We start from the raw sequence: 13,511 nt of genomic DNA on the forward strand, positions 1-13,511 counted from the left end.
TAACTTTAACTTTGTAATTTGTATTAGAACTACTATGGCGGTATAAATGTTATAGCTCAAGTGTGTATATGTTCTTACATGGTTGTCTAACCGTTCTTTTCTGCTATTTTTTCTATTATTTTTCGACGGTATGATAATATATACTTTTAGGTATCGTGTGTTAAATGGCAACACACAGTACCACAAGTGTCGAGGACCTTGGAAGCGGGTACGTGCTTAATTTTATATACTGGTGGTGCAACTGTACAGAGTGTTTCTTGGTTACAAAGCTAGTTATATCTCAAAGAATCAGATTAAAATCTACTTTTTATTTTTAAATATGAGATTTTGATCTTTAAATTGTTATTTTAATAAAGAACACATTTCCTCGGGAAAATTTTTGTCCATCAAAACTCCTATTTTAATATGCCAAACGGTGTTAGAGGTTTTCAGACGACGGTCGAGATGTTCCATGATACAAGTGTCTAAAAGAAAATATCTAAAATCATGTGACATATTATCAAAATAAGCGTTTTGGCAGACAACAATTTATTTTAACAGAATATTTCGTATTTCAACTTTATGTTTTAAATTAAATGGGATAGATATCGTAAAAGATTTATGAAATTTCCAATTCGTAAAACTGATTAAAGATTTTTAATTTTACTCACTACCACGATAAAGACAAAATACAAAACCCCCTGTATATGGCACCAAACTCAAAGAACGAGCGTTTATGTACACGAAAAACATGTAATCTAATCTACCATATTATTATTATCACGTAGGTAAAGATGCTGGTATACGGCCAGTATACAACTACCTACGAATGCGTTTTTGTTGTTATTATTATTACTTGTATTATACTATAATGATTGATTCTTGGCGTTTAATGTTATAAGTTTTTTCCAACGGGATGATCTTTTGGGATACTATATGTGTATATATATAATTATCTATATATTTTAACTAGTGAAAATATGATCTGTGTTATAGATTACCGATATAATAATATTACAGCAGGCAAACCCGAGTTCCACATTCAATTTTTGAGTAAAATATTTGCGTTATCCTTAAATTTGTCGTTAACTGCAGATTAGCTACCATACAAATAATATGAAATAATAACAATTATCTATCTTATTGTGATAATATTATAATATGCGTAATACAAATTTAAATAACATATAGGTAGGTACTATCATATTATGTGTGTTTAATATGGTAATTTAATTGTTTCAATCAAAGAAAAATTAATAACAATAACTAACATTTTATCCAAATAGTTGACGATTGACAAACTTGTCGATTAGTTTCCAATTCAACATAATTCAATTTCGCATACTTTTAATAGCTATAAATGTGTTATTCTGGTATACTAGTATAAGTATACTTATTTAAAAATAATGAAAATGGAGATCGATAAAATGTTATTAATTATAACTAAAATTGAAAATACTAATTATTTCCGAAAACTAATTATTATTATAAACTAAAATACTCAATATTTATTTTTTTTATGTGTTATAATATTTTTAATTTGTGACACTTAATTTAAAGGCTTCTACATTAATTGTACTTCTAAAATTTGAAATATTAAAACTAAGACAATTTATAACGAATAAGAAAAAAAATTGTCTATAAAATAACCCATATTATAATCTACCAACAGCGATGAGATTGCCCGTTCCAAAGAATGTAGAATACTCTTTTGTGCATTATGTATGTGCAAAACGATAAAGGAGTAATATTAATATGGCTCTGCACCTTTGTAAGACATTATTTATGCGCTCGACACAATTTAGATTGCTTGATTAAATTAATTTTTGCAGTGTGTCCACTTTTTTTCTCTATGACACACTTGCTTTAAATTAACTGTTATTCTGCCAATCTATGTGTATATCGATATATTATAGCTATTGTACCCAAGAGATAAATCCAACATCTTTCAAAGAAGTAGTTCTAAACATTTGATTAAATTCCTCGATCGTTAACCTTCTAGTGAAACCATGTGTTTCGCAACAGAAATGACTTTACGAACTCATAACGGTAGTTTACAGTTCGATTCACTTCCGTTATTACTGATATATATATATATATCTAAAATAACCGATTGGTTCAAGTACTTAATGATATGTATCCTAGATCAGTTGAAAACGTTGTCGAAGTTGATATAATTATATAACTCAAAGTATTTTTAAGTCACTTATATTCCTCATCACCTGTCGTTTACTATACACCTAATCATTAACAATAATATTTCCCAGAATATTGTTCTGTACTTCTGTATACTTAACATACAAATAAATATCGTTTAACCGTATCTAATTAGATAGATACATCAAAAGTGTTCTAATTTAACTATTCTAGAACAATACATTTTTCAAATTTATTACCAAAATAAGTTTTATAAATACTATGTTATCAAATTTGTATGAATCAAATAAACAACACTTGATTGAAAAAAGCTATAATTATGAATCAAACTCACAGATTTTTCTTTTTATGCAGAGTTATCCATTAACGTAAGACACTCATTACTTCAGCAAACGATAACGTGTTTGAATATATTTATTTTACATTATTTTAAGTCATTACAAAACAACATTTTTGGAAAAATTGATACTTTTTACTTTCTTTATCAACATCATTTTTAAAGTTTTTTTTCTCTTTTAAATGATATTATCATATATTTTGAATTTCATATTCCGAAACAGAATATTATTCGGAGTATTTTGATCCATAAAAATCAAGTTTTAGATAAGTAGTTTATTATGCACATAAATATTTAAAATTTAGATAAGCAAAGTAGTGTACCTACTAACATTTTAAAGGGTACCCCTGTACCACTCTACTTCGCTAATCTAAACTTTAAATACGTGGAAATCCTAAAATACTCGTCTAATATTCGATTCATATATTATATAAAAATACTCCAACAAATATTCTGCTCGGTATAAGCTTTGAAAAAAACGTTTATAGTTTTTAAATTAATAATATTTGTCTTGCGTTAGATGAATCACCCGCTGTATGGTTACAGCAGATGTTACAGTGTTAGGCACTTACGCTTATTATATGTATCAACAATTATGGACTAGTGTGTAGGAAAAATACTATACATTTTATAAAAATTAAAACAGAAATGTATTAATTTATTAATTATTTAAAATTATATTCTTAACTTATAATTATAATGAGATTGTTTAAATATTGAAATCAAATAACACAGTAAGCAGGTAGGTGGTATAGGTACCTACCTTTATTATGGTGTACATTATTGTTTACAAAATATCACTAATATAATTTTAATTACTAATTATTAAGAAAGTAATATACGTGTATAGTATTACAATAGTATATTCTCGTACGTTTTTTAGGGTAAACATGTTATCATAGTTTATAATATTTGATGTAACATTTTTGTTTTGGATGTGTTTTTTTCTAACTTCTGGTCATAATCCAGTGGGCAGTGAATTATTATCTGAATACATATTGCATTATATACTAACCTAGCGGTGGTTGGAATTCAAAACAACTGTACCTATTGCCTATCGGTATATTATGTATTGTGTTTTTTGCGTTCTTCCGAATTATTTTTATGATTCCATCAGAATGCATCATCGACAGCCGCTTTTGCATTTAAATCCACCCCATGAGGGCTATGTCAGAACTCAGTATGCAAAACGACAATGAGCTCTTTTGTATAAACAAATCGCCTGCTTGTGAAATATCTGGTATTTGTTTTGTGGTCAGCTGTTAATGTTGTCTTCTTTTGACCTTTGAAAAGGAAATGGAGTGTATTTGACAGAGACCATCAGTTAATACAGAACATTTTCTACCACTATTTCCCCCCAGACAATCCTATCTTGGAAATAAATATCATTTTTGAACGGTCATATAACAAGTATGACTGGTTGTCGTCAACGTGTGTGTGTAGAATAGTTGGATTCAAAGAGCATGACATAAGACAAATTAACTTACGAGTTTAGTTTTAGACCCTCAACGATTTTATCCAAAGAAAAAATATTTAACTGAACGTTGTACTTACGTATTTTGGAAATTTTGAAATTTAAATTTTGGAGATAACTCAATTCCTAGAATTAAATGACAATAATATAGTATTTCGGTTACATTTTTAAATTACATTATTAAGACACATATAATAATACCTATGTTTTTAAATCGTACAAATATCAACAAAAAATATTAACTATGATGTTGTAATATCAAATTACATTGTATGTTAAATTTATCAACGGATACTGTTACAAATTTAGTGGCTTGCATTTTATATTTGACAGGACTGTCACGTAACTAAGAAGCTGAACATTAGTAAATGTAGGGTAAATAAGGGTACCTGTGTATTCACAAAAGAACTTTCGGATGGCCATTCATTTTTCATTTGTCCTCTTATAAATGGTAAATCCAATTTTGATGTCTGAATAAGAGAACCCGCTTCGGTACCGAGAAATTTAAATGAATCAATAAATTAAAAAAAAAAAAAATTATTAAGTTATCAAGAATTCAAATATTACACATGAAAAAAACAAAATATCTTTACTACATAAAAAAAAAGGTTTTATTCAAATACATTAAATATCAATACAAAACAAAATTATATTGACTCCACAGCAATACCAATAGGATAAAATGTTTAAACCCATCGTACGATGTTTAAATAAGATAATAATCAGGTGTATTGAACTATTTATTTCTACCTACCTACGTAACTATAATATCTCATTTCCATGCGTTGAAAATGCATTTGGGTTTTATCTCGATAAATCGCACTGGTAGAAAATATAGTTTATTTTATTATTACATCCTCTACAAAATTCATGTTATGATTCAGATATTATATTTAAATGTATTTAATTTTATATTTAAAAATTATTATTATTCCAAAATGAAAATTCAACTTTCAATTCCTATATAATTTACTAAACAATCAAAAGCATACCACTCTAAATATGTATTTTTTTTTATTTAATGAAATAATGAATAATATAATACTATAATGTACTAAGTAAGTATGCATTCATTCATATTCTTCTATTCATTCAAAAAGCTAAATTATATACTTAAGCAAGCATAATTTATACCAGAGATTAGAGTCTGTACCTAAACCTACTAAAATATCATTCAATTGCATATTTGAGATATTGTGACATATTTTTAGGGAATTAAATCTAAAAAAGTCATGGTATTCAAGGACCCACAATTTAATATATTTTCTATTTAATAATAGCTGTAAAGTTTTACGTAACACTTTTATAGAACAGAAACCTTATCTAGATAATCCATCTGAGTAGTTTCTATAAACGTAAAGTAAAATACCGAAAATCGTAGAAAAATGTTAAACTAATGTCAGCTAGTGATGTTTTATTATAGTTCCGTCCAGAATAGTTTTTTTCCCGATTTAATGAAAAATGTTGAGTCAATTAATATCACGTCATAATAAGTAATAAGGTAGGTAATAGTGTCTATGTCACTATCCTGCACTAAAGAGAGTTAAGTGACATGTTGGCCAACAGCCGGTGACTGCTTTCTACCTGGGTTTTTGTATTTTTATAATTATGAAAATAAATTTTTTTTTTTTTGTGATTTTTCATAAAATGGGCATATTTCAAATAATTTTGGCCTTCGTGTTGCACTAAGTTAATCAGAATTTTAAGCATATAAAAAAATAAATCATTTATTATAAAGTTTAAACGATGTTGTTTTTAAATGATGTACCTACTACAAGTGTTTTAATTAAACTTGATCTTGTTACTTACAATTACACTTTATTGAATGTACCTTGGTTGTTTTTTATAAACATATAATTTTTATGCATAAATTATGTAGTTGACAAAATTTAATCAATGAATTTAAAATACCTTTTGACATTAACCACCGTTATTAATTAAGATCTTATTTACCTGCACTTAGGAAATATCTATATATATAAGAATCTAACTTGATTTTGGAGACGAAGGAAACCGGTTTGTTTGTTTATTAATTATTTATTTATTTGCTTGCACTTGCATTTTTTCATTTGAAATATATAATATTATTCATTGAACAAATAAATTATTGTTACATTTTTTTCTACCTTATCTCTATTCTATAATAAAAAGAATACAATATATAATTATATTATATTATTTGTATAGCCAAAAAATAGTCATAGGTATGTTTTTAAATTAAATTATAAAAAATAATTTCTTCCGGTGGAAGATCGGGCAGCTAGTTGATAATAGTAGACTATACTAATATTAGGGTTTTTCAAACAAAAATCTGGGTTTTGACTTTTGGGAAAATGAATTGAATAATTTATTGTCAGTGGCATTGAACAGCGGAGACAAGTGTCTGTATTAACACAATATTATATCTTCATTGTCCGACCAAACTGACAATTTTTAATTATAACAAACAATACCTACCTAAATAATAATATCCACTTCAATGTATTAAATAAAACATCAAGTTATTAAAACATCTTAATACAATAGATATTCGCAGGTTAAATTGAAGTTTTAAAAAATTAAATTAATTTATATAATATAATAAAATATTGAAAATCTGAAAATATTAATTTACAAACATTTAATATTATTATTGTTGAATAAAAGTAAATAATAATGATTTAGGACATATTTTGTACAAAACATATTTGTTGTGACACAACGATATACTTAGCAACCACATTATTTATTAATATTATTATTTAAGGCGATATTAATTATCAATCAAATATATTAGTACCTATTATGTTCCTATCTAATAAAACTATTATTCATAGCCACTAATGAATTTCTATTAGGTAATTATGACATAAATACATAATACTATAATAATATTGTTAAACCGTTTAAATAATCCAAATAAAAAAATTATAGAAGTCTTAACATGTTATAGATAATCATTCACCTAGTTTAAAAACTATCTTATGTAAATACTGAATTATAAAATGTCAGTGCTTATTACTTGAATTTATTCTTAGTTTTTATCCAAGCTAAAATAAAGGGGCATAATGTACAAATATTGACAAATCACGTTTTTTCTAGACCCTATATGACTTATTCAGAAAGAAGGATCACAAATTACTGGACATTGTATAATATCATTATGGAATATATATTATATATTTAATATGTATATAATATTATAACGTATTATACAAGGTGAATAAACAAGTACGCTAATTGCTAGCCCTCATTTTATACCTTAATGTTGCAATTATACTGTTTCTTAGGACATCCCTTAAAATGATATAAAGAATATAAGTATTTGAAAATATGATTCTTAAGAATGTATCTACTTTTAAAAAAAAACGTATACTTAAAATAATCAGAATTCAATAAATTCATTACTATAAGGAAGAAATGGGAGTGAGCATGTTTTGTGAATCACCATGCATATGTACTATATGGACACACGTGCCGGATTTTTTTGGTTTTCTAATAAAATATCTCTCTATTTATTTTTATATTATGCAGTTTTTTTTATGTCCCGTGACAAATCTATAAGACCCACAACCAAGTAGAATTTATATAAATTACTATTTAATAATTTCCAGTTTTCGTAATACATTTGTATGTGCATCATAAGTTTAAAATGAAATGCAATCAATCATTCTATAACTAAATTATCTAATAAAATCCAATAAACCTAAAATATACTTAACTATAATGTGTCATACCATAAATCCGTCTAAGTATCTAACTAACGCGTAATAAGTAGTTTACGAAGTAAAGTATAGATACAACTTACAATATAGTGTAATAACAAAAATATGTTAAAAACTGGCAGCTCAATGGGTCGTACCATAAGACATAAACGAATCATAATATATTTTATTTTTATATGATATCAACAAACTAACAATATGATAACAGATTTTTCTGCTTAAAAGCTGGTACATAACGGGTATTAGATACTGTTATATATTGTATTATATAGAAGCCTATAATAAACATAACAACTAAATTAATATTAGATGATGTAAACTTCTAAATTATATGCCAGTGAATATATTAAATATATATTCTTATATTTAAGCAAAAAAACTGAAGTTTATAACTAGGGCAATTTAAAAATATTAAAAGCAAATAAATTAAATATAAAACTTAACGTTGGATACTAATATAATTTTATTTATACTAATATGAAAAATATAATACAAATTATAGGTGTGTTGAACATAATAAAACTTTTCTGAGGCTCGACACATAGATAAGATTTTTATCGAAGTACAATTATACAAATAATGTATTATATTAAAATTGAAAAGTTAATAAGTTCTTTTTTTTTGTTAATTATTAAACTATGTCACAGTATACCTAACTAATATAGACATTACAAATACCTAACCATGAATTATTTTTTTTTTTAATAACCATTTTAGATCAAAATATCTAATTTAAAATTAATTTTTTCCATATTCATATATACTCACAAAAATAAACAATTAGAATATAATATATAGATAAATACTTGAAATGGTAACATTTTATAATTAAATTATCATTGATTTCTAATTTAAAACCAGGACACACCACTAATTTACTTAACAGTGAGTAAAGTGAAAGTTCCACAAACTGTGTCATTATGTTGCCTGGGACTTTTTTATTCATTATCATAATAAAATTAAAAAAATGATAAATACAAATCCATAAATAGGACCTATATAATTAATAAATTATCAAAAGTTATAAGTTAATCTTATTAATGTTTTTTTATGATTTAATAGGTAAAAAACTGTTAATATGGTTGATTATATTTATGGAATAAACGCGTAAGCCACATAACGAACCTCATTCTTAGAAAAAATACAAATTATGTTTTTCAATTTCAGAAAGCATATTATATACTAAGTATTATAATGTATTACATTAAATCGTGTAATTATGTTATTTTTAAACTATATATACATCTGAATGTGTGTATTAAAATGGTTAGGAAGTTTGATTTCAACGCTTGTATTAAATATACTAGAAGCCATAAAAACGATATAAAGTATAAATTAATTTCATCGTAACATTCAACATTCAACAAAGATGCTTAATGATCTCCAATCAAAATATGTGATAGAGAGAAATCTCCAATTCTATTAGTATACAATTCAAGTATATCAACAGTATGATAAATCATATTCGTCTGCATAGTTGTGCGGAACGGTAATATTTGATACATGCATATCATCATTAAATGAAATTGTGTAAATCCAGAGAATTGTAGTTTCATAATGAACATATTATTACGTTATAATTATACACTTACATTCCTTTGTGATCAATATTGTGATTTTACCATTATTATTATTATTATACCATTTCGGGAAACATGATAATATGCATACGACTCACAATAGAGATTAGGTAAAAAATTATTAACACACACAATAAGATAATTATTATTAATGAATCAAAATAATTATTATGAGACTCAATGTAGTAATATAATGTAACATTCATCGGTATCTGTGCTCGTGTGTACATTGTTTAATGAAATATTTAATAGGTAGTAGTAATAGGAAAGGAGATACGATACATAATATTTTTCATTTTAAACAATATTTGTCAATGTTGTAATGTTAATTATGTTAAAGATAGATAGTCGACATTGATAAACCATTTGCTTACCAATACTGACATTAAACGCACACTATCTACTAAAGTATAAAATATTTTCCGATTTTTGCCGACAGTAAAATTAAAGTCCATAGGCTACCCTACTTTTATCTGCTGGCTTTGTACGAGGTTGCGTGCATTTAAATGCGTGTATTAAAACCACTATGGTGTAATTTACGAGATGTGGAAAACGTATTGTGCATAATAGACCTAATAACATCATATCCTCCCCTTTACAACGTCCCATCATTTTTAATTTAACTATATATATGGACGCACTTAATGGACCTTTTTATGCGGTAAAAAAATGCTCTCCAAAAAATCGATTCCCTCTTCTGTAATCGGATGAACAAGAATATCAAAGTGCGAATGTCCGGTATAATAACAATACTCGATACCTACACATTTTGGTCATTATTATCCCTTCAACTTTATATTTTATTATCTGATTAGAACAAGTTAAAAATACAACAAATATACATTTAAGACTGCACGAACGCATAATAAAATAATTCGTTAATATTTTCAACAGCTTATTAAAATTGCAAGTCGTTAATGACACAACTTTTGTGGGGATAAATTAAAAATTAAAAATGATTTTATCTTGCATTTTTTATATTACTACCTATATTATTATTGCACACTTTTTTAAACATAAATGTCAACATGTTATTACTTGGTCTCACGCATAAACCTGCCAAAAGAAAAATGTTTTTGTGTTAACAATTATAATTATTTCTTGATTTTTATCAATCTTATTCTTATAATACAACTATAGGCGTACCTATAGACATTTTGAATAATTTTCATTGATTTTTTTTTTTGATTATAAATAAACGTAAAGTGTGATGATGGAATATCAAAAAACGGTTTGGCAGCAAAATGAAATGTATTCTTTTTACAGAACAATAATGAAAACATTTTGTCTTTATTAAGAAAAATTCAGTTAAAAAAATCTTTGTAATTATTGAAAAACAGAATAAAAAATGTGGCTTTGACCATTGTTTGTTTGTACCAACACGTATTTTTCAAACCTATTACGCACGAATGGTTCTGAATATTATTCTCTTGCAATAATAAACTACTTTGACGCTTTAAATTTACTTCTACTAAAAGAATAATTGTTTACTTGTTTTTTAATCGTCATTCTAGAAACTCAATCAAATTACTCTTTTTACCATTTAATTGGAACAAAAACTAAAATAATAAACGCATTTAACTGGTTTTACCAATGAAAAATAAAATGTAAAGGTAACCCATATTTAAACTTCAATTTATTTAAACGATCAATAACGATTTTATATGTTCTGTCTTACCTATATTATATTCACTATATTTAATTAGGAATATCCATATTATTATTCAATAAATAGATATTCTAATAATTGTAATGACTATGAAATAAAAAATCAAAGCCGGTTAGATTTTAATGCTAATTTTTAGTCTTTTTACTTATATTTTTTACGATTACTCAAACGATAATATTTACTATATAGAAATAATTTATTCTAGAATTTTAACGGAGTTTTGCATATTATTATGAAATTAATATGTCATTTGCAGTAGTGAAGTAAGTAATTAATTTTATAATATGACGTTACAAAGGTGTCAATCGAAAAAAATTGAAAGCCATTGTCACCTGAAAATTCAGTTTATAGGGATATCGTATATAATATAAATATAATATAATATATAGATATTATTTATGAAAAAGCGTTTTGTAATATGGTTTTTTAACAACTATTAAGTTACCTACCTACTTGTAATTACCTATTTCCAAATTAAGGTATGACGATATAGAACCGTTACGAATAAATGACAATAAAATAATGATAACTTTTACACATCGTTTCACAGTTGAACATTATACAATTCACACGCGCTCAGAATTAATAATATAAAAAACCTACTAGTGGATAAAAAAAATTATCTAAATCGGTTTATTATTATTCATTGGCTTTGTGCATTGAAATATTAAAATCAAGTAACTATTATACCAGTCAAACGAATCTGTTGTTTGTATTAATTAACTATTTATTTGTACGTAACCTACTAACCTAATATCCAATGCATGGTCTCCTGACAGCTGCTGTCAGTTAATATAGTCTTAATTATAATCACAAAGAATAGGTGTTCATAATTTAAAAATAATATTGAACACTGGAAAAATCAAGTTTGTGTACGCATAAATAGAGTTTCAAATTTTGGGGAGGGGGGTTTGAATTCGGTTTACTACAAGTATATATTATTATACAAGTAAAACAATATTAGTATCTACTTACGAAAATCATTTGGATTATTATTATTTCGGATCAAATAAACACTGCAGTTACGCGGTTATTGGCATACAAGTTCACAATAGTGACTACAGGGTTCAAAATGTCCTCGCCCTGCCATTGATAATTTAAACATCCATATTATAATATGCATAATATTAGCTATATACGCGTACCTACGCATAGGTTGTTAATAATTATCATTTTTAATATACCTACTTACCGACTGCTGCAAAATGTTTCGAACCATTTACCACGGCGACGGCCATATTAATAAAGTCGACATTATCGCACATTAATAATACGTAGGTACTACACGCGCATACGCATCGACGTACATTATGCGCCCCCGAGTATTGCCTTTTGAAGTGTACGTGACAATTTCCACAGTTCACTATAATAAACATCTGCAGCGTATATTATTATTATTATTATTATTATTATTATTATTATTATTATTATTATTATTATAATCCATATGCTACGCGATCTAACCTCTATTGTTTCGCGACGCACGTACTGCAATTATTAAACGGCGACAATACGGCAACTATTATACTACACGTCTACACTACCTACAACGAGATTAGCGAGATTTAATGTCATTTTTTTCTATTCATTTTCATCTAATTTTTTTTTTCTTCCTTCCCATTTAACTTCTTCTTCACTGGGGGTACCGTGGCGAATATATAGTGTCTAATGTCGTTTTGAGGCTTACAATACTGGATGGGATAGTATTATTTATTATTATCTCGTAGCGTATACCTAAACCTCTCCATATATTATTACCTATAGGCTGTTATATTAAACGACATCTTATTTTAAGCCGTTGCAGACAATATTATTACCTAAATGTTTTAAAATACGTTTTTGGGTCGTTGTTGTTGTTATTATTATTATTATTATTATTGCTTGTGTTCAGAAATAATGATGACTTTTATATTGACCAATGGTCGTTATCGAATATTGATACACCAGAATAAAATAATATATCGTACCTATACAAATCTATATACGAACAAACATTAATCAAACCTTCAACGATGCAAAAATAACTATAAATATTATTAATATTTGCGGATAGCCGGAAAGATAGTAATTTGAGTCTATAATGTATTTTATGATTGCCTTCCTAATACCTACCCATTTCATATTTGCATAATAACTAAGACGATATTGACTATTATTTAATCGTAGGTACCATCCATGTATTAATTTTCAAATCAAAATTCAAACAACAAATACGTTTAAGAATAGCTTTCCAAAGTGTTAAATTAGTTTTATTAAACTAACTGAACATTTCAGTTTCACACATTAGATTATTAGAAATGGTCATTATATAAATTATGATTGTATTTATACAATACGCCAATTCACTGTGCACATTTTAATAATGTTATACTATAATTAATTATAAATTGTATATTAATTATTCTCTTGAAAAATAAAAATAAATAAAACACCAAATTATTCTAACTTTTCTTCATAATTTATTAATTCATCTATTTGTAGTTTGTACTGCCCTGCAAAAAAAATGTATAAACTACTAACTATCTCAACTTATTATTTTAAATATGCATGCAATGATAGGTACAACTTGTTTTTATCAGAAAGTAATAATTGTTGATTGCGTAAAAAATCT

General features: G+C 26.0%; 1 long non-coding RNA gene across 2 annotated transcripts; it reads right to left on the reverse strand.

The window, feature by feature from the left end:
• Positions 1-1,533: 1,533 nt before the first annotated feature.
• LOC115033828 lies at positions 1,534-13,240 on the reverse strand. 2 transcript variants are annotated; one of them, XR_003839152.1, is made up of 4 exons: positions 12,093-13,240; positions 11,876-11,983; positions 4,337-4,434; positions 1,534-4,073 (listed from the first exon to the last, which is right to left on the reverse strand). It is a non-coding gene; the product is annotated as an uncharacterized LOC115033828 (long non-coding RNA). The 2 variants fall into 2 exon arrangements; XR_003839151.1 differs by having other exon boundaries at positions 11,876-13,240.
• Between the last annotated feature and the right edge of the window lie 271 nt (positions 13,241-13,511).

The sequence above is a fragment of the Acyrthosiphon pisum genome, chromosome A1 (genome assembly GCF_005508785.2).
Source record: "Acyrthosiphon pisum isolate AL4f chromosome A1, pea_aphid_22Mar2018_4r6ur, whole genome shotgun sequence".
Taxonomy (NCBI): Eukaryota; Metazoa; Arthropoda; class Insecta; order Hemiptera; family Aphididae; genus Acyrthosiphon; species Acyrthosiphon pisum.